This window comes from Glycine soja, chromosome 1 (assembly GCF_004193775.1).
Source record: "Glycine soja cultivar W05 chromosome 1, ASM419377v2, whole genome shotgun sequence".
Lineage (NCBI taxonomy): Eukaryota > Viridiplantae > Streptophyta > Magnoliopsida > Fabales > Fabaceae > Glycine > Glycine soja.
In genome coordinates, this window is record NC_041002.1 from 45,891,709 (window position 1) to 45,915,698 (window position 23,990).

Consider the following 23,990-nt stretch of genomic DNA (forward strand, 5'->3'; position numbering starts at 1 on the left):
TTAGTCTCAAACAGTGCCTTAAAGGAAATTTGGAAATTCAGGAAATGCAGAAGATTCTCTATGCATTAGCTGTAGAGAGTTTGATGTTGGATCAAGTGGCCTCAGAATAATTAAGAAGGGGGGTTGAAATAATTATTACTGAACCTTTACTAATTAAAAATCTAATCCTTCTTAGGCTTTTACTATGTTGTTAAGAAAGTAAAGAATAGAAATAGAAACTTAATCAAAAGTAAAAGCGCTAATTAAAGTGCACAACAGAAAATAAAGTGTGTAGGGAAGAAGAAGACAAACACAAGAGTTTTATACTGGTTCGGCAACAACCCATGCCTACATCCAGTCCCCAAGCGACCTGCGGTCCTTGAGATTTCTTTTCAACCTTGTAAAGTCCTTTGCAAGCAAAGATCCACACGGGATGTACCTTCCCTTGTTCTTTTTGAACAACCTAGTGGATGTACCCTCCACTAGAACTGATCCACAAGAGATGTACCCTCTCTTGTTCTCAGTCACAACAACCCAAGTAGATGTACCCTCTACTTGTACCACAAAGGATGTACCCTCCAATGTGTTAAGACAAAGTTCTTAGGCGGTTAGTCCTTTGAAACTTTGTGAATGGGGAAACAAAAGAATTCTCAGGCGATTAGTCCTTTGAAATATTTTGTTTACGGGAAAGGGAAGAATCAAAAGAATTCTCAGACTATGTCATTTTGAATTCTTTGACAAGGGAGAAGGGAGACACAAAAGAATTCAGGCGGTTAGTCCTTCGTTCTTTTGAAAAAGGGAGAAGAGAGACACAAAAAGAATTCAGGCGGTTAGTCCTTGGCGAATTCTTTTTGGCAAAGAGAGAAGGGAATGAAAAATATAGCACACTTTTGTTTTCAAGGTTTAGAAAACCAGAAAACTTTAGAAAGCTTTTGGCAAAGGAAGAAGAAGAAGAAATTCAAGAAGATGTTCAAAGAGATACAAAGGTTGTAAAGGATTGTAATAATTGTTCAAAAGTTATAGAAATGCAAGTCAAGGTCTTGCTTTTATAGACTCTTCAAGTCTGGTCAAGAAAACCATTAGAATAGTTATAACCTTTAGAAAGACTTGAAAACCATTGGAAGAGTTACATCTTTTGATTTTTATTCAAAACTTATCACTGGTAATCGATTACCAAATCATTGTAATCGATTACACAAAGCATTTTTGTGAAAGGATGTGACTCTTCACAATTGAATTTGAATTTCAACGTTCAAACACACTGGTAATCGATTACACCATTTTGAAATTAATTAGAACATTGTAAATTCAGTTGAAAGCTTTTGAAAACAAACTTTGTCACTGGTAATCGATTACAGTAAACTGGTAATCGATTACCAGAGAGTAAAAACTCTTTGGTAAAAGATTTTGTGAAAACTTCATGTCCTACTCAATGTTTTGAAAAACTTTTTAGTACTTATCTTGATTGAGTCTTTTCTTGATTCTTGAATCTTGTGTCTTGAATCTTGATCTTGATTATTCTTGATTCTTGATTCTTGAAATCAAATTTCTCTTGATTATTGAATTGTTCTTGACTTAATCTTGAAATCATTCTCTTGGGAATTGTTCTTGACTCAATCTTGAAATCATTCTCTTGAGCTTTTTGTCATCATCTTTGTTATCATCAAAACAACTTGAATCAATCTTGATTCATCATCATGAAGCTTGCTTCTACATTTGATGTATGCCCAAGTATGTATGCGTTCGGATATAGCATACATAGTTGGGGTATTAGGCAGATATTTAAGCAATCCAGGAATGGATCATTGGAAAGCAGCCAAAAGGGTTATGAGGTATTTGAAGAGAACAAAGTACTATATGCTCACATACAAGAGGTCAGATCAGTTGGAGATCACTGGGTATTTTGACTCAGATTTTGCAGGATGCCTAGATAGTTTGAGATCCACTTTAGGTTACATTTTCATGTTAGCCGGTGGTGCAGTTTCTTGGCGCAGTGCCAAGCAAACCCTTACTACTTCATCCATTATGGGGGCATAATTTGTGGCATGCTATAAGGCATCAAATCATGGAATATGGCTGAAAAATTTTGTCACAGGGCCGCAAATTGTGGAAGGAATTGAAAGACCACTTAAGTTATATTGTGACAACAAATCAGCTGTATTGTATTCTAACAACAATAAGAGCTCGACCAAGTCGAAGCATATTGACATCAAGTTCCTCGTTGTTAAGGAAATGGTATAAAGTGGACAGATTTCCATAGAACACTTAGGGACAAACTCCATGATAGCAGATCCTCTTACCAAGGGACTTCCACCCAAGGTCTTTCATGAGCATGTTGCTCATATAGGTGTTTTACAGTTCGAGAAATCTTTGGTTTAGTGGGAGTTAGTCACTTTTATGTATTTTATGTTCTATGTTTGATTTTATGTATGCATACATTAACTTTTGGATATATTTGGTTATATATATGTGGTTTATTATTCAGTTATTACACTTTGTACATTAAGGTTATTAAATGATCTCATTGAGGTAAAGTAGGACCAGTTGAAAATAGACGTGTACAGACCACCTTCACGTAATTTTCATGCTACACATTTCATGATGAGTCTATGTCATTTGATTTTGTCAGCATTAGTGATCATTGATGAGTTTAGTTGTGATTGATACAATGAAAACTGCTTTGGTTCTACATGCGGATGTAATCAATGGACAAGATTTTTGGAATATGCTCAAGGCATGTAATGACAAATTTTGAGCTCATAAAGTCTAACACATTCATAAGGATTGTAAGGATATATATATATATGACCAGTGGGAGATTGTTAGCAATTAGTTAGAGCCATTATATAATTAGCCAGAATATTAGAGTGGTCTAATTAATATAAAAGTATAGCTAAGGGCATATATATCATGAAATGATAATTGTGTAGATACCGGTTATATTATAATTTGATGAGAGATCAAATTATAATTATCAAATTTGGGGTAACTGATGACAGTTACCAATACAAGGGGTTATGGTCCCCATCTGCAGAGAGCAACGCAAACGCGTACGGTTTCTCTTTATTCAGACAAGGAAAGATAAAGGCTCTCTACAATTGGAAGGTTATAAAACCAATCTTCTGATCAACTTTTCATCATCATCATTTCATTATGGCTAATTCAGGTACGTTTCCGCATCTAGTATTTAATTTTCATTATGATTTTCACAAAGGGGTTCTATTTATATATGTACAATACTTTCTCTCTCTACATGAATAGCATGAATAGAAAGCTTGTGGTTAAGATTGACGATTAGAATGAAATTAGGCTGATTGATTGAATCCCTATATTTGAAATTAAATCCCAACATAAGTGCAGGTAAACTTCCTTGATTTTTTTAAAATATTTTTTATTTTTAATTTTGTAATGCATTACTCGTGAATTTTAATTTTAGTATTTTTATATTTTTATTAAACTGATGAAATATTAATAAAATTATAAAATTTATTATATATAATTTATATAAATAACTAATTTGTTCTTCATCAATATATAATATAAAGTAATAGTATATTTATGCGTGAGTGCTTCAAAGTTATATGTATAATCGTAAGGTAAGTCAAATAAGAAAATGAAAAGTTGTTTAATTCTGGAAAAAATAAAAGTGATGAAAGAGAAATTGTGAGAATAGATTAACGAGAGATGAAAATATAAAATGTGAGGTATTCGTGTTATCAAATTATTAGAAAAATGAGAAAATCAATAATAGAAATTAATTAAGCATTAATTTCACGGTGATATTTGATGGTGAGTACTAAAAGTATTAACGGAACAAAAATTCAGGAAGTAAGAATCATCAAAAATTTATTCAATGGTTAAAAGTAAAAATTCGAAAAAATTCATGGACCAAAAATAAAATTAATCCTTTTAAATGCGCTGAATCATTTTATAAAGTAGACTTGCTCTTTTCCTAAATTGGTTAATAGGCATGATGAGCCTCCACCTGGACCACCTCCATAAAGAAACTTTGCTTGAAATCAAGAATATTACGCAAAGGACTTGACACTTCTTGGATTCACACATCTAGGGAGAATAATGAAGTAGCTGATCTTCTGACCTGCTGGGGTTCTCATAACTATCAATGGAATAAGTCTCATTTTAATTAGTCTCTTCTGGATTGAATTTCCCATTGTACCAAAAAAATTGATAAATAGGATAATGCAAAAAAAAGAACTCAATTCAAAACAAATTAAAATTAAACTATGAAAATTAAAACAATTGTTACTCAAGACATATATAGGACAAGAAAGAAAATAGCATGCTAAACTTTGTAAGAGTGAAATTTAACTAATTTATACGATATAAACTTATTCTTAATATCTGACTGACCTTTGTGATAATTTATTTAAAAGTCTAGATCTACTTTACAAAATGGTTTGTAAATAAGACATAAATGCTAATATGGTTGGGAAAGGAGGTCAAAAGAAAAGGAAAACGTTTTGCACCCGTTGATATTAACGCTAACCAGTACAAGTCAACAAAATATATAAGAAACAATATGAAATTGGGAATGAAGTGTCAAAGAAACTTCCCTTTAACAATAGTATACAAGAAGCATCTTGGTTGCATGCATGAGTTTATATTGTGCAGAGTCTAAGGTTGCTATATATATACATCTTCTCGTTATTGAGACTAGCTAGCTCGTGAATTAATATGGCAGAGGCTATGCTCGTAGAATTGGTTGTTTCAGGAACAATAAGCAGAGCCACACTCTTTAAACAAAACTTGGTCTGCCTCCAAAATATCCTGAAAGCAATAGCTCCGAAAATCGAAGAGATGAAACGGAACAACAATGCGTTGGGCCGTTCAAACGACGAACTCAAGTCACTGATACAAGAAATGGAGAAGGGCATGCACGAAGCTTGTTAACAAATGTTCAGAAATCAAGAATTCCAATATTGTGGACAAGGTTCGTTACCAGAAAAAACTAAAGTCACTTAATTCAGGAGATTTTCAATATTAATATTCAAGCTGACATCGCACAAGATGTAAAGGAGAACTTGCTCATGTCTAAAAGAATTGAATTCAAGCAATCCCTTATTATTTATGTTGAGGCAACAGTTTCTGTTGTTTGTAGTTTATTCCTTCTTAAATGATTCCGTAAAAAAAAAAAAAAAAAAAACAAGTCAATAATTAAGTTTTTAGTCTTTATTTATCATTATTTTGTTGTCCTCTGAGTTTTTGCTTTGTTTTCATCTGTATTATTATTATTTTTTATTTCAGTTTTTACCGTATTACTTCAGTTCTTGTAAAATTGTATCCTCATGTGGAAGATTAAGAATTGTCACTTTGCACATTATATCAATACCAGTGTTTCTTTTCCTCTGAGTATCAGCATAAGCACTGCGCAGTCACCACTAGAATGCACGCTCGAATATTAGGGAATATGCCACTCTCACAACCAGTTATTTTACTAACTTGTAGCTAGATATATTAAGATAGATGTTTCTCATGCAAAAATAGTTAACTTTCTTTAAACATAAATGCTGGTGAAAAATTTTGGTGCAATTAATGCTTATTAAAAAGAATTTTTGGCGAATGAATTTGCATATATTTAATGAAATATAGAATCCATTCCTTCTTAAATGAATACCTGTGGCCTTCTTTCAAAAAATAAAATAAAATAATACCTGTGGCCTTCCAAGCAGTTGTGAATCATGCCAAAATATTTTGAGGGCCCAATTAGTAAAATAAATATACTTAATATATTTATAGTTAAAAGCATCACTTGACTTATTAAATTATTTAAAAGTCTATTTTATATTATAATTTTTAAACAGACTTGATCTATATATCCCTAGATTGGTTAATGCAGTATGTAAAAAAAATAGTTAATACAGGATTGGTCTTCAGATTTTATGGTAAACAATTATCTTATATTTAAAATAAAATATATTATTATATAATAAAATAGACATATAATTTCATTAAAATTTATATATTTTATTACATTAAAAGAATAACATATCATATATAAAAAAGAAGAACATGACAATATGAAAATATAAAGATATGTTTGACTTTTTTCATTCTTATTTTCGCTAAAGGTGAAACCAGTTCAAGTTTAAAAGAAATAGATTTATATTTTTTTAAACTCATCCATCCTTATTGAATTTTATCAAACTTGGATAAACATACAAGAAACCGGTACCAGTTCTTTAAAATATTTTTAAATATTAATTTTATACTTAGTCCCTCAAAGAAAATGTTCTAACTTCACCTCTTTAAAATATGATTTTACTAACTTTTAATTTTATATATTTTCTTTATAATTCAACATTTTGTTTGTGTTTATTATGTTGTTTAAAAAGAAAAACATTAACTCTACTATTATATATCCATTATGATATATCACAATGAACATAAAATTCATTTAATATGAATTTATGAATGTAACACATAAGAAAAAAAGTAAAACTATAACAAATAAAAAGTGATACTTTTTAAATTACATTTCACATTTTAAATTGAATAAAAAATGAGACATGAAATAAAATAATAATTTCAATCGATTTTTCAAAAATAACACAAAATAATATTTTTAAAAACTTTGTTTGAAATAAAATAATGTCAATTAGCAAGGCTATTGGCACATTTCCTGGATTCACACGTCCAGAGAGAATACTGAAGCAACAATTCTTCGTTGATTCATTTTATTTTTTCTGAAAAATAACGGATGTATATGAAATGAATCATCCATTAATAGCTTTGATTAGTGCAAGGCAGTCCGAGCTATCAACTGCTATATTCCTAATAAAATATAATCTTGTTCCTTAAGTTTCAGATACATCAGGTAGTAACATGCCAGACTGAATAAACTTCATTTTTGCCTTGATTAAAAAAAATAGTAGCATGTCATACAAATTTTTTAGTCTTTTTGCTCTTCTTCCCTAACACACTAGTCCATCTGGGAGTACAAGAATATAATATCTTGAGGTAAAGATATAGAAACTACAAGCCAGGGAAACACAACATAGCATGTCTGAGACTAAACACTACATGAGGAAATGATGTGTTGCAGTCCTCGTTACACAAGACACACGAATGATCCAATTGCTGATAATCTCAATGCCTCTTTTTATGTAGCTGCAGCGCGTAGGGAGTCAATCCACTAATAATCTCCAGGACAAAACCAAGACCTTTCTATGGTACATCAGAAAACCCGGCCCAAAACTTGTATATTTCAAAACGTTACTATTTGTTATTTTAATTTAAAATATTTTTCAGTATAATGACATTTTATGTATACTTTATTATCATTTTAATTAATCATAACTCCTATTTTAATTAATTATCTTTATTGCACATTATTTTTATTATAAGGACAACAAAACTTGTGCAGGCATGGGGCAAAGAATCTTGATGTTGTCTGGGAAGTTGGTTGTGTCATTATAGTGTGATATGCTGAAGCAATTGAGAAACCTTTTTCAGATGATTTCCATAACCACAAATCATGCACGTTCGCCACCAACTGAGTGTTTTGCAAATCATATTGCAGTAAATAGCCAGCAACTCATACCCTGCACAGTATTCTAGAAATTAAATAAGTGTTGCTTTGTATTCTGTAACCTGATAAAGTCGATCGAGGATAAGTATCCTTGATGGAATTATTGCTCAACCGGGTTAGTTTCCCATTTCCAATCTTCCTAGCAATTGATGATTCGAACCAGCCATGGGATTAGCCATGGGATTGTGAATTTATGTGAGATATGTCTTGCTAAGTTTACCATTTCCAATCTTCTAAGGATCTTAAAATAGAGTGATAAGTATTGAAAAATATCTAAGTCTCACATCACTGTCTCACTTTTTGAAATATAGCTTATATATTTGTTGAACAACAAAATTTAATATTAATTTTTGAGATGAAATTTAACATAATATCATAATATAAGAGTTATTTTATTTGTACGTTTTTTTTTCTTTTTTATATATTTGTTGGACAATAAAATTTAATATTAATTTTTGAGATGAAATTTAACATAATATCATAGTATAAGAGTTATTTTATTTGTACGTTTTTTTTTCTTTTTTCTATTTGCAATTATTTTTCTATTTATTTTACATAAAAATGCCCTCTTCAAAAACTAATTTTTAGAATGTATTGTTAGTAGAGAAATGCTAATGTATTCCTTAAAAAATAATTTCATATATGCTTTATTTTTTTCAGAAATATCTTCCTCAAAAGAGTGTTAGAGAATGTTTTTGGTAGGTACTCAAAAGATTATATTTTAGAAATTTGTTTCTGGCATGGTTTTTAACTAAGAGAACTGATCATGTTACCGGTCCAAAAATTCTAAAAAATCAAAGCATTTCAGAACTAGTGAGAACTGGTCAAATCAATATAAAATGAATCAAAATCGGTGTTGAACTGACATAAAGAATTGGGTTTGAACCAATTTTTTTTAATTTTTTAATTTAATCTAAAATATTTTTAAGATAAATAAAAATACATTCTTAAATATTTCACATAAATATCAACTATTATTAATTTTTATCCTATAAAACATATAATTTCGTCATTTATACTAATTTATAACTATTTTATATCCTAATTTTTAATTATATATTATCTTATTACTTAAAATTGATATCAAATCTTATTATTTAAAATATTATGTAATATTAAAAAATATAAAATTGATTTAACCATAGTTTAAGGTTCAACTATTGTACCTTAAATCAATGTCTTCATCGGTTGAATGACAGGTTGAATTTTAAAAATATTGATTTTTGAAAGAGAAATGCTAGTAATAAATTTTAAAAATATACTCTTGAATATTAATTAAAATTTATTAGAAATTATAAATATTATTTAGAAACCAATAGTCCAACACCAATTTACAACAAAAAAAATAAAACCCTTTCATCTTATCTTCATGTGCAGTTGTTCATTTTCATTTGCCGTCGGGGTCTTTTTCTCATCTCATTCATCAAGTTTCAGAAGGAGATGTTGCTTCTGCACTAGCCCTCAACCAATTGTGGAAAAGTTGAGCTTGTTTCAAGGTATCTCTTTAAAGCTTGGTTGTTGTTGATGATTTTTCTGACTGCAATATTTCATCTTCCATGGTTCTACCCTTTCAAGGTTCTACTTGACGAATTTTCACGAACGGTATTGCAAATTGATGCATATGCAGTTCTCTTATGTTCAAGCGAATTATGTAACTGTGAAATAAAATTTGTGAACTTGCATATCCGGATACAACTTCAATAAGTCCTCATTAGAAAATATCATAACAAAGGGAGGACTAAAATTTGGGGTTTGGTACACAACCAAAACTTGTTTTCACTGTGTATTATCAGTTGACTCTCAATCTTACAAAATGGAAACAAGTTTTTGCTATCTATTAAAGGACCCTAAATGCACAACAAAAGGTTATTTCCATTGTGTAATTGACTCATATACTTAACGAAAACATATGTCTGTTGTGTACACGGAATCAATGGAAATATGTTTTTTTCAAAGGAATTTTTGTAAATAAATAAATAAAATTAAGAGCAAAACACGAAAGGTGAAAGAGTAAATTTGGGAGGTGCCAATAAGTGTTTTAAGAAAATAAAATTTAGTTGATTTTGGGCTTAGCTATGACATCAATTAGGTTAGGAGCGAGATACCTTTGTGTTGGACCTTAGAATGGGCTTTTTCCTCCAATGGGTCATTGTTTGGCAATAAAGCGTACAATCGGCTGCAAGAAAGTTCAGAAAAATTATAAATTAGACCTATCACATTAAATTGTCAGAATAAAATTAAAGAGAATGAAAATATATTTGTTACCCCTTTAATTGGGGGATCAATTTCATTGTGAAAACATGAGTTTAATTACTGGTATTATTTGTGAAGAAGAAAATGTTATCTAGATGCGAGCTAGGTTTTAAACTGTATATTAGTGTAGTAAAACGCAAATTTATGTGCTTGTGTTAGAAACATAACCATGAAAATAGATACATTACTTCCCCACAATTAAGCTTCCTCTGCAGTAATGTGGTTGAAAGGAGGGCGTAGGGAGGGTTTACTGTAATTGATTATCCCTTTTATTATGTCTTAAATGGTGTAATTTGGGTCGAGTAACCCTTGTAATCACCATGTAAATAAAAAAAAAATGTATAAAATTTAAGACAAGCCCATGAACCTATAATGTGAAACTGCCAAATGTGTGATTTCTATTCTCCACAATTTCAATTCTGCATTTCAGGCTTACCTTATTTCCTGCAATCATTGTTCTGTTTTTGCTCATGTTAGCTCATTCTTGTTAACTCTTCCAGCACTAATTGTTTCACTTTGTTTACAACACTATTAGGCATTTCTTTTATTTTTTTTTAACCTACTTTTGCTAGTTCTCCCGTGATGTTTTCAATCAATTGGATGCAATGTGTATGACTCTATTTGCAATATGATGGTTAGTGTTTCCTTCAATTATTCACATAAGCTTGAAGTTAGATCATAGATGGGAGAGATGTTGGGTACATATATGCCTTGCTTTTGGTCATCTATTAACAACAGTAAACTTTAAAAGAATTCAAACGCAGGATTTTTCACTTTTCAACAGCCATTTCAAATTATTTAATTTTTTTTTAAATTTAACCCCGACCACTAGAAACCGCCAGGGAACCTAATGGAAGATACATCCGTCATAACAATGTTAAGAATAAAAGATGGATTGATAGAACTACATCAAACATATTCCCTTCTCTTTTATAAAAAAAAAAAAAAAAAACTTATTTCATACTTATTAAAAACGTTAGTTTGTTTTATTAAATTTTTATTTCAATTAAAAAATAAACATTTTTTTAAAATTATCCTACATCAGAACTTAAATATATTAAGTACAAATTCCCTAAATTCCCTATTAAATGAAGAATATTTTAACTATAATTTTATTAAATAAAACAGAGTAATTAGATTTTACTTATATTTTAAAAAAAAATGTTTACATAAGAGAAAGAAAGGAGTACGAAACTGTCCTTGTAAAGAAAGACCAAAATTGATCCTGAAGAAGAGTATGAGACCATAGAACATCTCCCCCATCCGAGACAAACTCGAAAATACTGTGGATCAAGACTTGAAGGGCAGCTACGATCCAGCTGAGAAATAGCTGCTAAAGAGCCTGATTCGACAATTAAGGGAGATGCTAGGTGCACCCAGCATTATTGCTGGTGCACCCAGCACTTAAGTGGAAAAGACTTTTATACCCTTGCCAAATTTATTTAAAAACTCTACACCCAGCACCCAGCCGTTTCTTCTTCCTTCTACCGTGACCAGACTTCTTCTTCTGCGCGATTCCGCGACCTCGAGTGGACTGTTGGTGCCGGTGACGTGAGTTGCTTCTTCACCATTGTTGGCGGCGTGGTGGTGGTGCTGTTGTGCTGCTCTGCTCTGCTTCTTCCTCGCGCGTTCTTCTCAACTGGTGTTTGGCGGTGTGGTGGTGGTGCTTTACGGATCAATAATGCATACCTTGTATGCCGCTGCCGACGACCACCGCAATACTGAACACCGCTATCTTCACCTTCATCGAACCTAACCGTTGCCAAGGAACCGAAGAAAATATGACACCGAAGAGAGAAGTGAGAAGAAGAGTGCACAACAATGGCTGCTCTGATTTTTTTAATAAAAACACAGCTTTTAAAAGGAGAAAGAAGGCAGGGGCAATTTTGTCATTTTAAAAAATGCTGGGTGCACCTAGCAACTCCCGACAATTAAACACTTAAACCTGCGACTCCAAGATTCGACAATTTAAATACCAGTCAGAATGGCCCAAATTTCCGCAGCAATAACTGAGCAGAAACCAATGTCTGCAGTATGCGAAAACACCACCTGACCACGGTGGTCTCTGAACAAAAAAAAAATCTATTTATTGGAGAACTAATAATTTCAAATTTTAAAGCTTAGACTTTAAAGTAATGTGAGAAAATCTACCCGAAAAAAAAATCACAATGTGGGGAAAAGAAAATTAAAGGCTCAAAGGAGTCAACGTGCACTTTGTTACAAATTACTCCGCCTCTTCTGTATTAAAATAATTGTCATTTAAGATTATGTTTAAAAATTAAAATAAGCTAGCTGTTGAATAAAATAATTAATGTTATTTCATTTCACTCACTAAAAGACAAATTTAGTCAAGTAGAAAAAAAGCAATATATTCTTGATGTTTCAAAGAAGTGATTTTTTAAAAAAATAATTTTTCTCACTCGTGAAATGTGAGATGTGCGTAAGAAAGAGACGGAAACAAAGAGAGAGAAAAAAACAAATAAGATAGGAAGAAAAAGAAGAATAAAAGATGTGACTGGAGACATAAAAAGAAAAGGTGAGTATAATGAAGAAAAAAAAGAACAAGACAAGAAGTAAAAGAAAAAGAAAAATAAAAGACGTGGCAGGAGATATAAAAAGAAAAAGTGTGTGCAAATGAAATGTAAAAGACAAAGATGTGAGAAAATTTGGGTTTTTTTTTTTTTTTTATAAAAAAACTATAACCTTTAAAATAATAATTATTTTAAAATAAAAAGCTCTTTTATAGTGACATGCCCTTTTCAAAGTTCTCCATTCAGACTTTGATTTTCTCTTCATATACTTCCACGCCCAATTCTTATTCCCAAAGTTTTAAATTGTAATTGTGGTAGCAATTTACGATAATAAAATTAATAATTTAATAAAACAATAAATATGATAATAAAATAAAAAATAATTTTTTATTAAAATTAATAACATAATAAATTGAATTTTGAGTATACATATTTATTTTTAATAATTTAGTAGTGTTTTTTTATATTACAAGACAAAAGTGAATGATGCAGCTTCAATTACAATCGAGGACATGAAACTAAAAAAAATCTTAATATTGCAGTCAAAATTATAGTCATAAACTCTATTGATTTTTTAAAATCTTGCTGATTTCTACAAAACAAATATTATGAAACTAAACATACTTTCAAGTTTTCAGCTTGTGGCACTCTGCCTCCACACTCACTGTGTCAAAAGACATACGAATTGAAGAGCCAAAGTTATCAATAGATCTTTCTTTTTGTTCTTTTTGGTGTGAAATTATCAATAGATCTGTTTCGGAGCAATCCTACAGAAGTACATTTTGTTGTGACATGGTTACCTTAATTTGCATACTCTAGCTAATTGTACCAATCATTCAAATCCAATATAATAAGGTCAATATTTGTCTCATTTATTCAGGTCCTTGGAAGATGCAATAGAATATGTCCAAGCCTAGTTTTCTGTGACTGGTGCAAGATTATGTCGCCTTGTGAACGAAACTATATAGACATCCCAATATACCCATGTAATATGCTTGATCTTCTGGCAACGAAAATCCTGCAAAAATATATACATCAATCTGGGTAGATTCACGCCTCTACTTTTCCTACGTTTTTTTTTCTTTTAATTTGCTGCATTAAATAATTTGTAAATACTTTATTTATAAATCAATTATGCATGTCGGTTCCTAATTTTGTACTTGATATACGAATAGATACTGCAGGAGACAATGAAATCGAAGTCTCAATTATTGTAATGGAAAGACGCCCATTGGTCAATGTCCCGGTGCTTTATTAAGGGCACCTTATAATCTTTCAAATCAATTGGAAATTATATTTTTTTTATCAATCATTTTATTCCAAAGTATCCCGTACAATTATATACAATTGTATAATTTGAACAAATATATATATATATATATATATATATATATATATATATATATATATTATATGAAATTCTAATTTTCTTTTAAGAAACCAAATTGCATTAATTAAGCTAAAATGTTGTTCATACAAGGATGGATAAATTTGAACAGAAGAAAAAGAAACACAGATGAAATTTAATATTTCAAGTAATATTTAATTTTTATATTTATAAAATCATTTACAATTTTCATTTCAATCAATAAATCATAAAATTAATTTCATGTTTTTAAAGAAATTATATAAACATGTATGTGGACTTCCTCATAGGTGCTAGTGGCCAATATTTTAACTAACCCTATTTTCGAGACTCAACCTGTGAAGGATGAATATAATGGTAAAGAATATAACTAAATGCACCAGCTTAACGAGTCCGAGTTAGGTTCTATAAAGGAATTAGTCTCTCATGACATAATAAATTAAGTTTTGAATTTCCATTTGAGAGAGATGTTAATATTTATTGTTCTACCATACTTTGAACAATATTACTTCTTAATAACATTTTCTGTTAAAAGTAATCGATCGATTCAAAAAACAAAGTTTTCCAAACTTATCAAAATCACTATATATGGTGATATAAAAGAAACATTTTCTTGGACTTGTAGAGTTATTGTGCTAATTTTTTTCCTTATTTTTTTTATAATCCTAATTATATCACTGGAAAATAATGAAACTTTCATTTGATTTTTAATCAATGTTGTAAAATTTGTGGCATGCTAGATTCTAAATCTGACTTACTATGATTAGTCTAGTGGTGACGAGTTTAGATAATTTGCACAAGATCTCATGTCTAAACTTTGTTGCTACTAATGTACAAAAAATATTAAACTAATAATTGAATTATGATTTATCAAATAATGTAACAAAAGGTATCAAAACGAAAAGCCTACTTTTGTTTTGGGGGAGTGTTGAGTGAGAATTTTGGTATTAGATTCGAAAAACAATAAATTAACAAATAAGAGTTTGATTTGGCACTAAATTCACTAAACCAAAATACTTTACGGGTTCTTTGTATTCAAACAAATAATTTATTGATTTTCAATTTGATGAAATGCTTGTTTTTAGGATTTCACAATTATAACAATTTTAATTTTAAGTATAAAACAAGTAAGTGGGTTCTGGTATAATACTCGAATGAAAGTAATTAATTTTTGTGGTGAAATGAAAAACAATATTGGAATTAATAACATTTACGAATATAAGAACATACACATAATAATTCAAAAACATAAGTTGAATCTGTAAAGAAAGAGTCATCGATAGGAGAGTGAGTTATAGATAGTAGAATGAGTTATCAAAAGTAGAATGAAGACAAAGATCAGAATTGAATGTAAAAGCAATATACAACATACATGTTTCCACAAAACCGAAAAAGCATGTGCCGCAAAGTAGATCGACTGCGATGAGAGGGGGGAGAGGAGCGAGATCTCGGAGAGTGAAGGAAAACACTATGCTAAGAGGGACGGTGAGGCCACTAGGTCATGTAATCACCTATTTTTTTCTCAAACTTTCTAGATGGGTGTGAGTATGAAGATCTCTAGAAGGTATTGTTAAAGAGGGGGAAGGTGTGGGAAATATATATTCCAAATAGAAAGGATAAGTGGAGGTATATATATGGTTTTATATGATTCCTAAATGCTCAGAATGAGAGGTGGATGGAACATGAGTTGAACAACATTTACATAAGAAATGCACAAATGAGGGTCAATCTCCCAAGGTTCGACAAAGGGGTGGTTAAAGACAATCGAACTGATACAACAAATAACAAAGACAGTGAATGAAATAGTAAGGTAATTATGGAAAATGACAAAGAAAGGGTGGGTTGGAAGAGGAAGGGGAGTACTTCGAATCACAATCAAAACTATGCCCAAGCAGTTAGACAAGGGGATGGGACAAAGAAGCATAAATGGAAAGCTAAAGGGGTAAACCAAGTGGGAAAGCATGAAGAACTGTGGTGGGGTCAGGACATACATACACATGGTGAGATACAAGAGTGGTTAAAACAAAGTTCTGTGGGTAAACTAAAATATTTGTCTTGGTTCAATAGGCTAGATGAAGTGTATCTTGTAGGTGGTATAGGGAATCTGAAACTGAACTATATTGGAGATCTGACGGTGCTGATCTTCGATATTAAAGATGTAGAGGTTATTAATAGAGCCAAAGAGGAGGATTAAGGGTTATTTGCGATGTTCCACTCAATACAAAAATGGGACCCAAGCTTAAAAATAAAGAATAAGATCATATGGCTCTCAAGATGGGGGGTTCCATTACACGTGTGAGGTGAGGACTGTATATCCTAACTAGTAGCTCCCATCAGCAAGTTCATCATGGTGGAAGAAGACATAGAAGAAAAATAGAGACTCGATCAAATCAAAGTGTTAGTCAAAGTGGCATTACCACGACCTATTTTAATACATAAGAGAATAAGATTCAATGGATCTATTCACCTTGTAAGAATAATTGAAGAAGGTCTCTGGGATAGTGGAAGCTACATATGTAGACAAAAGGGATGGAAGAACTCAAGTGATGGGGAGTTATCTAAAAGAAGCGTGTATGGATGGGACTTTAGTTCCTTGATAGATGAGTGTTATGATAACTGTGGCGAAGATGGTGTTAAGTTGCAAGGAGATGGTGGTGGGAAAGGTGGGAGACATGACGGGAATCTCTAGTGAGATGAAGATCCAATAGTCTTTTACCCAACGCTCAATAGGATGACTACACAAGGTGACAAAAAAGCTAAAAGAGTCGATAGTGGAGTCAGTACAAAAGGGACTGAAGCTAAAATAGTGTGGGGGTGGGTAAAGAAGATCTTGGGTAAAGAAGATCATAGAAGGGGAAAGAGGACAAAAGATATTGACAAAGAAAGTATTGATCTCAAGTAAGTTTGTAAGGTGGTGAACTTAAAGGCGTCAATTCCCTGCATAGTTGAGGAGAACACAAAAATGATTAAGCGTGAAAAGGGGGATGAAGATACTCAAAAGGTAACAACTCATGAGACCAAGATAAAGGAGAAGAAGAGTAATGTGCCCAAAGACCAAAGGGAGGTACACAAAATTTAAAGTTGGACGAGCAAAGAGGGGGGTGGCCATTAAGAAAAGATAGTGGTAATATTGAGGTAGAGTGGAGATAGCAAGGTAGAAAATAAAAGAGTTAGGTCAAGTGAACATACGGGCTCAATAGTAGGAAGAAAAGAAAGGAAGAATGAATAATACATAATTGAACCAAGTGACCAGAATAATACACGGGGAGAAAGCAAAACTTTGAAGGAAGAGTTTGAACTAAGGGACACTTGTGTGGTCGAAACTCATACTTGCTCAAGCTAGAAGTCCACACAAGGTGGTGAAGGTGGGACACTCCAGATAAGATTGGTGGAGAATGCAGTAGTCTAAGGACGTGCAAATGCAATCGCTTAGTAACTTCTTGCCTGGCAACAACATTATAAATTATAATTGGATTTTCTAGTTGCGAAATGATCCAGCGGAGTCCCACAAATTATGGGAAATTGGAGAGGCCATGGGAATGACTTATGGGGGACAACAGGAACAATTATTGGATAGAATTGAGGATTTAGAGGTAAGAGACAAGAAAAAGGCATATAGGAAGGTTGCAAGTTTAGGAGGGTTGCTTGTATAGTGGATTTATGAAGATTTATGGGGTTAGGGGGGGGGGGGGGGGGGGAGGACAAAGTGGAAAATGGTAAGGCACCTGGTGTTGAAGGAAGATAATCAATTTATATGTATCCATGAGACTAAGAGGGAGCATATTAGCTTGGAGTTATGTGTTGCTCTTTAGGGGGCAAAGAGATTGAATTCATTCATAGTCCAACAACTAATATAAGTGGTGGACTACTCTGTATGTGGTGTAAAAGGAAGTTTGGGGGTGTCTAATGTGCGCATGGGATTTAGATTTATTTTAGTAGAAGGTATTTGGAAGGAAGAAGTGTGTCAGGTTGCAATTGCAAACGTATACTCTCCATGTGACTTAGTAAAAAAGATGAGGGTGTAGGAGGAACTAAAAGAGAAGAAAAGTACTAGCAATTAAAGTATGCGGTGTGTAATAGATGACTTCAATAATGTGAGAAGAGCAAGTGAAAGAATAAGAGTGGTAGAGGCAAATGTAGGTAGCGGTGAGAGAAGAGAATTTAACCAATTCATTAGTGATATGGGAGTGGATGGCATCCCTATTAATGGAAGAAGATTTACATGCTGTCGTCTAAATGGGAAAGCTATAAGTAGATTGGATAGGATGTTGGTGAGTAGAGAGTGGATTGCAAAGTGGTCAGGATGCTCACAATATGTTGGGGAGTGGGACATATCTAACAATTGTCCTTTGGTGATGAAGAATGTTGTGGTTGATTAGGGACCTAAGCCATTTAGAATCTTGAATTGTTGGTTTGAAGATTCAAGATTTGATAATTTTGTGGAGAAGGCATGGAAGTCAATGGAAATCTAAGGGTGGGGTGCATATGTATTGAAGGAAAAATTTAAGGGGATGAAGAGGGTTAAAGAAGTGGAATAATGATATATTTGGGCATTTGGAGAGGAGACAAAAAGAGATAGAATTGGAGTTGAATGACATTGACCTATAAGAGAGAATAACAGTTTGAATGAAGAGGAAATTAAAAAAGGCGAGAATTACAAGAAGAGTTTTGCAAAGTAATGAATTACAGTGAAATGGAATTTAGAAGGGGATTTTAATTCTAGATATTTCCATAATATGGTGAATTGGAGGAGAAAGAAGAACTTGATTAAAATAATCAATGTGGATGGAGGATGAGTGGACGATCCTAATCGAGTAAAGGAAAAGGCAAAAAATATATTTGAAGCAAGATTGTCGGAGGTAAGTTGGGAAAGACCAAAGCTTGATGGTGTACACTTTAAAAGTATTGTAGATCAAGATAATGACATGTTGTTGGCTAACTTTTTGGAGGTGGAACTTTGAGAAACAAAATAGGATTATGGAAGCTTGAAGTATCCCAGACCTAATGGCCTTTGTGGAAGCAATGACTTCCAAGATTATTTTGATGATGCCAAAGAATCAAGAAAGAATCAGGAGTCAAAAAGCTTTAAGAATCAAGTTTCAAAGAATCAAGATTCAAGAACAATCAAGTTTCAAAGAATCAAGATTCAAGAACAATCAAGATTCAAGATTCAAGAACAATCAAGTTTCAAGAATCAAGATTCAAGAACAATCAAGATCAAGATTCAAGACTCAAGATTCAAAAATCAAGAGAAGACTCAATCAAGATAAGTACTAAAAAAGTTTTTCAAAACATTGAGTAGCACAAGAATTTTTCACAAAATCTTTTACCAAAGAGTTTTACTCTCTGGTAATCGATTACCAGTAGCCAGCATTGTTTTCAAAACTGATTTACAAAGTTGTAATCGATTACCATAATCATGTAATCGACTACCAATGTTTTAAAACGTTAGATTTCGAATTTCAAGAGTCACAACTAGTGATAAAACATTTTCAAATCATTTTAAACTTGTGTAATCGATTACACAATACTTATAATCGATTACCAGTGTTTCTAAACGTTTTAATTTTCAAATTTAAACATGAAGAGTCACATCTTTTGATGTGTAATCGATTACACTATAATGGTAATCGATTACCAGTGACTGATTTCGAAAAATAAATTTCCAAAAGTCACAATTCTTAAAGTGACTTGTTTCTGAAGATTTTTTCAAAAGTCACAACTTTTTAAGTGATCAGTTTTCACAAAATTCACAACTTTTAAAGTGACTAGTTTTAAAGAAATTGTCAAAAGTCACAAACTTTAATTTGAGTCATCAAATGATTATAAATATGTGACCATGACATGAATTTCAAAAACAACTAAGACTGATTTCTTTCATTCATTTCTCTTCATCTTGCTAAGAGTTTTTGTTCAATACTTTATCTTTCAAGAAAAGTTCATTGACCAAAAACTTGTACTACTCTTCTTCTTCATTAACTTCTTTCTCTTGTCAAAAGATTCAAAGGACTAACCGCCCGAGAATTCTTTTGTTTCTTCCCTTCTCCCTCTTGACAAAAGATTTCAAAGGACTAACCGCCTGAGATATCTTCTGTTTCTTACAAAAGATTTCAAAGGACTAACCACCTGAGATATCTTTTTCCCTTCCCCTTTATACAAAAGATTTCAAAGGACTAACCTCTTGAGATATCTTTTGTATCCCCCTCACAGAGAATTCAAGGGATTAACCGCCTAAGAATTCTTTGTCCTAACACATTGGAGGGTACATCCTTTGTGGCACAAGTAGAGGGTACATCTACTTGGGTTGTTATACTGAGAACAAGAGAGGGTACATCTCTTGTGAATCAGTTCAAGTGGAGGATACATCCACTTGGTTGTTCAAAGAGAACAAGGGAGGGTACATCCCTTGTGGATCTTTGGCTTGTAAAGGATTTTACAAGGTTGAAAGAAATCTCAAGAACCGTTGGTTGCTTGGGGACTGGATGTAGGCACGGGTTGTTGCCGAACCAGTATAAATCTTGTGTTTGTCTTCTTCTTCCCTACACTCTTTACATTTCCGCTGTGTACTTTTAATTGCCGCTTTTACTTTTGGTTAAGTTATTGTTTCTGTTCTTTACTTTCTTAACTTAGTAGTAAAAGCCTAGTTGAATCTAGTAACATTAAGAAGGATAATTTTTTAATTAGTCAAGACACATTAATAATTAATTCAACCCCCCTTCTTAATTATTCTGAGGCCACTTGATCCAACAGTCTTAACTTCAAATTCATAAAGAAGTTTTGGCACTTGCTCAAAGATGATGTCAAGAGTTAGTTGGATGAGTTTCATCAAAATGGCATCCTTTCAAGAGGTACTAATGCTTCTTCCATTACCTTAATTCCAAAGATTTATGAGCCACAATAATTAGGGAGTTTTAGGCCAATCTCACTTGTAGGATGCAGGTATAAGATTCTAGCAAAAGTCTTAGTCAATAGATTGAAGTAAGTGCTTGAGGAGGTTATTGATAAAAGGCAAAGCACATTTGTAGGTGGTAGGAATTTATTGCATAGTGAGGCAGTGGCCAATGAAGTTATTGATGAGGCAAAAATGAAGGAAAAGAAATGTCTAATTTTCAAAAGTGGATTAAAAAAGAGTCTGACTCTGTATGTTGGGAGTTAAAGAAAAATGGATTGGGTGGATGAAGAGTTGCCTTTCTTCTAGTATAGCTTCTGTACTTATAAATGAAGGCCCTTCTAATTAATTTGAGTTGCAAAAGGGGTTGAGACAAGGTGATCCCTTAATCTCTCTTTCTCTTTGTTATTATGGTGAAAGGTCTTAGTGGATTGGTGAGGGAAGCTTGTGGGAAAGAATAATGGTAGGTTAATTTTCTATAGTTAGCGAATGATACCATCTTTGTTGGTGAGGCATCATTGAAGAATGTAGTGGTCATCAAAAGTATCATGAGATGCTATGAATTGGCTTCTGGTCTAAAAGTCAATTTCTCAAAAAGTAGCTTTTGTGTGGTGATGCAATCCTACCCCGCAAGGGCATTGGATAGAAGACTCCAAGTAGATTGGACCAGAGATCCCAGGAAAGGCCTTAGGGTTCTCATGAGCCTTAGGGTAGATTTCGAGCCCATGGACTAAGTATGAGCTCGCTTATCTTTGTAAATATTAGAATAGGTTTTTCCTTCATTTGGGCCTTGTATTTTGGCCATTCTAGTAGTATAGGGTTTTAGCCTTGTATTTCGAGGCATTTTGAGTAGTCTTTATAGTAGGGATTTTTTTTTTTTGTATTTTCATGTATTTTGTCATGGGGGTGAGCTTAACTATTATAGGGGGTGTGTAGCTAAGCTCTAGCTTCTCACTTCAAGGAGGTGACTTTAGCTATTAGAGAGGTATGCATAGCTAAGCTCTAACTTCTTTAGGAATCTTCTTAAGGAAGCTTCTCAAGGAGGTGAGCTTAGTTATGAGAGGGGTGTGTGTAGCTAAGCTCTAGCTTCTCAAGGAAGTTTTCTCAAAGAAGCTTCTCAAGGAAGTTTTCTCAAGAAAGCTTCTCAAGGAAGCTACCTAGTCTATAAATAGAAGCATGTGTAACACTTGTTGTAACTTTGATGAATGAGAGTCTTGTGAGACACAACTCAAAGTTCAACTTCTCTCCCTTTTTCTTCAATTTCGTGCACCCCCCTCTCTCTTTCTCTCCCTCTTTCTTTTCCTCCATTGAAGCATCCTCTCCAAGCTTCTTATCCAAGGCTCATCTTGGTGGTGAAACTCATTCTTCCATGGCTTATTCCCTAGTGGATGACACCTCTTCTCACCTCTTCTCCTTTGTCTTTCGCTGCATCTCCATGGTGGAAAATCACCATTAAAGGACCTCATTGAAGCTCAAAGATCTAGCCTCCATAGAAGCCCCACAAGCAAGCTTCCATCAAGTGGTGGGGGATGGAAGAGAGCAATGCATTAAATTTGCAAAGTTTTTGAATTACAATATTTTTTCTTTTCCTTTCACTTACATGAGGGTTCCCATTAGGGCCAATGTAAGAAGGGTATAATTGGAAGGTGGGTGAAGGAGATCAAGCATGCTTTTGGATTGATAGCTGGGTTTATGAGGAGAAGTTACCATAAAATTTCTAGATTATACCTTTTATCCTATCAAAAAGAGGAAAATGTCAATTGAATGGAAAGGTGGGAAGAAGGCATATGGGAATGGGATCTTATTTGGAGGAGAAATCTCTGTAAGTAGAAGGCTACTCAAGTGCTGGAAATAAAACATATTTTAGCTGGGAGTGAAATCCTTTATGGTGAGCATGATGAATGGGTGTGGAAGGATGATATCTTAGGTGGGTTTCTGGTGAACTCGACATATACTGCCTCACACTTAGAATTGGTAGGCTCTTTAAGCATAGAAATCATACAAAGTGTATGGAGCATGAATGTACAACTAAAAGTTTAATTTCTCATATAGAGAATGATGCTTAACAAGTTATCTACTAGAGAAAAATTTAGAGAAATATTTTGACCAACCTTGAAGATTGTAAATGTGTTTTCTGCATAAAGGAAGAAGAAACACTTAACCATTGCTTCTTTACTTGTGGAAAGGTGATCAAAATTTGGAAGCATAGTTATAAGTGGTTTCAGTTATCAACAACATTGCCATGCTCTCCAGAAGCACACTATTGGCAATGCACATAGTGCACTTGGTCAAAAAAGGAACAACAAATGTAGAGGGTTGTATGTGCATTGATAGTCTGGTGTATCTGGACAACAAGGAATGATTGTGTGCATAATGGAGCAGAATTTCATACTACACCATTGCTGAAGAGAATTTCCCTTACATCTTGTATGTGCCTCAAAGGAAGGATCAAGTATTTTAATCACTCATTCAATCAGTGGTTGGCAACACCAACGGAATGCATCTCAATATCAATAGGTATGAATGCTTGAATTATGACTTTGGGAGTGGTTGATGATGCCAAACACCTTTGAAGGGATGAAATGCCATAAATGGAGAAAAAAAGAAAGGAATAAGTTGGGATATATGTTTAGCTTGGGGTGAGAGTAGGTAGTCAATATTGTATTTAGTGATGTGCATGTATTGGCTGAGTTCAAAGACTCGTGGGTTTTAGTGTGTCATTGCCATTTGGTTATCAAGCATTTGTTTGCTTTGACTATTAAATGCCAAGTAACCAAGCGAAGGGGCAGAAAATTACTAAACCTATGTATTTACCACTATTGTATTTCTTTATGGGTACATCGAGTACCTCATTTAATATCATCCTTATTTGCTGATAAAAAAATAGTGCAACAAAGTTTGTTGTGTATGAAGTATGTTAATGCTCGTAACTAAATGAAAATCTATACATTCTTGCCTATTTATAGTAAATCCCAATAGCGTATCTTAATATCTGATTGCAACACTTGTCCTTGTAATAAAACTTCCCTTTAAGATTTTGCCACTTGTTTTGCGCCTCACTTCCTTTTGAATAACCTTCAATTGTCCAAATTACTAACTGATCTAAAAATTTGAGTTTCACTTTTTGATTCTCTTTTAATATTACAAGAAGTGTTTTGATAACTATAAAGGCAAATATCACAAGAAGGGGAGTTTAATTGTGACTTTTACTAAATTTAAGTCATTTTCAAAAACAACAAAGTTATCGTCTAATGAAGTAAGACTTATGAAAACAAATATCATACTTTTGCAAGATGAATTAGACAATAGTTTCAAATCTTCGTAAAATAAACAGAGTTTTTCAACAAAGATCAAATTCAAACCCTAAGTTAGTTCAAATAAAAAAAAGACAATAAAAAGAATAAGACACAAAAAATTTATATT

General features: G+C 32.7%; 1 long non-coding RNA gene across 1 annotated transcript; it reads right to left on the reverse strand.

Moving 5' to 3' along the window:
- Positions 1-12,848: 12,848 nt before the first annotated feature.
- Positions 12,849-16,439, reverse strand: LOC114416981. Its single transcript, XR_003667680.1, has 2 exons — positions 15,051-16,439; positions 12,849-13,330 (listed from the first exon to the last, which is right to left on the reverse strand). It is a non-coding gene; the product is annotated as an uncharacterized LOC114416981 (long non-coding RNA).
- Positions 16,440-23,990: the final 7,551 nt, after the last annotated feature.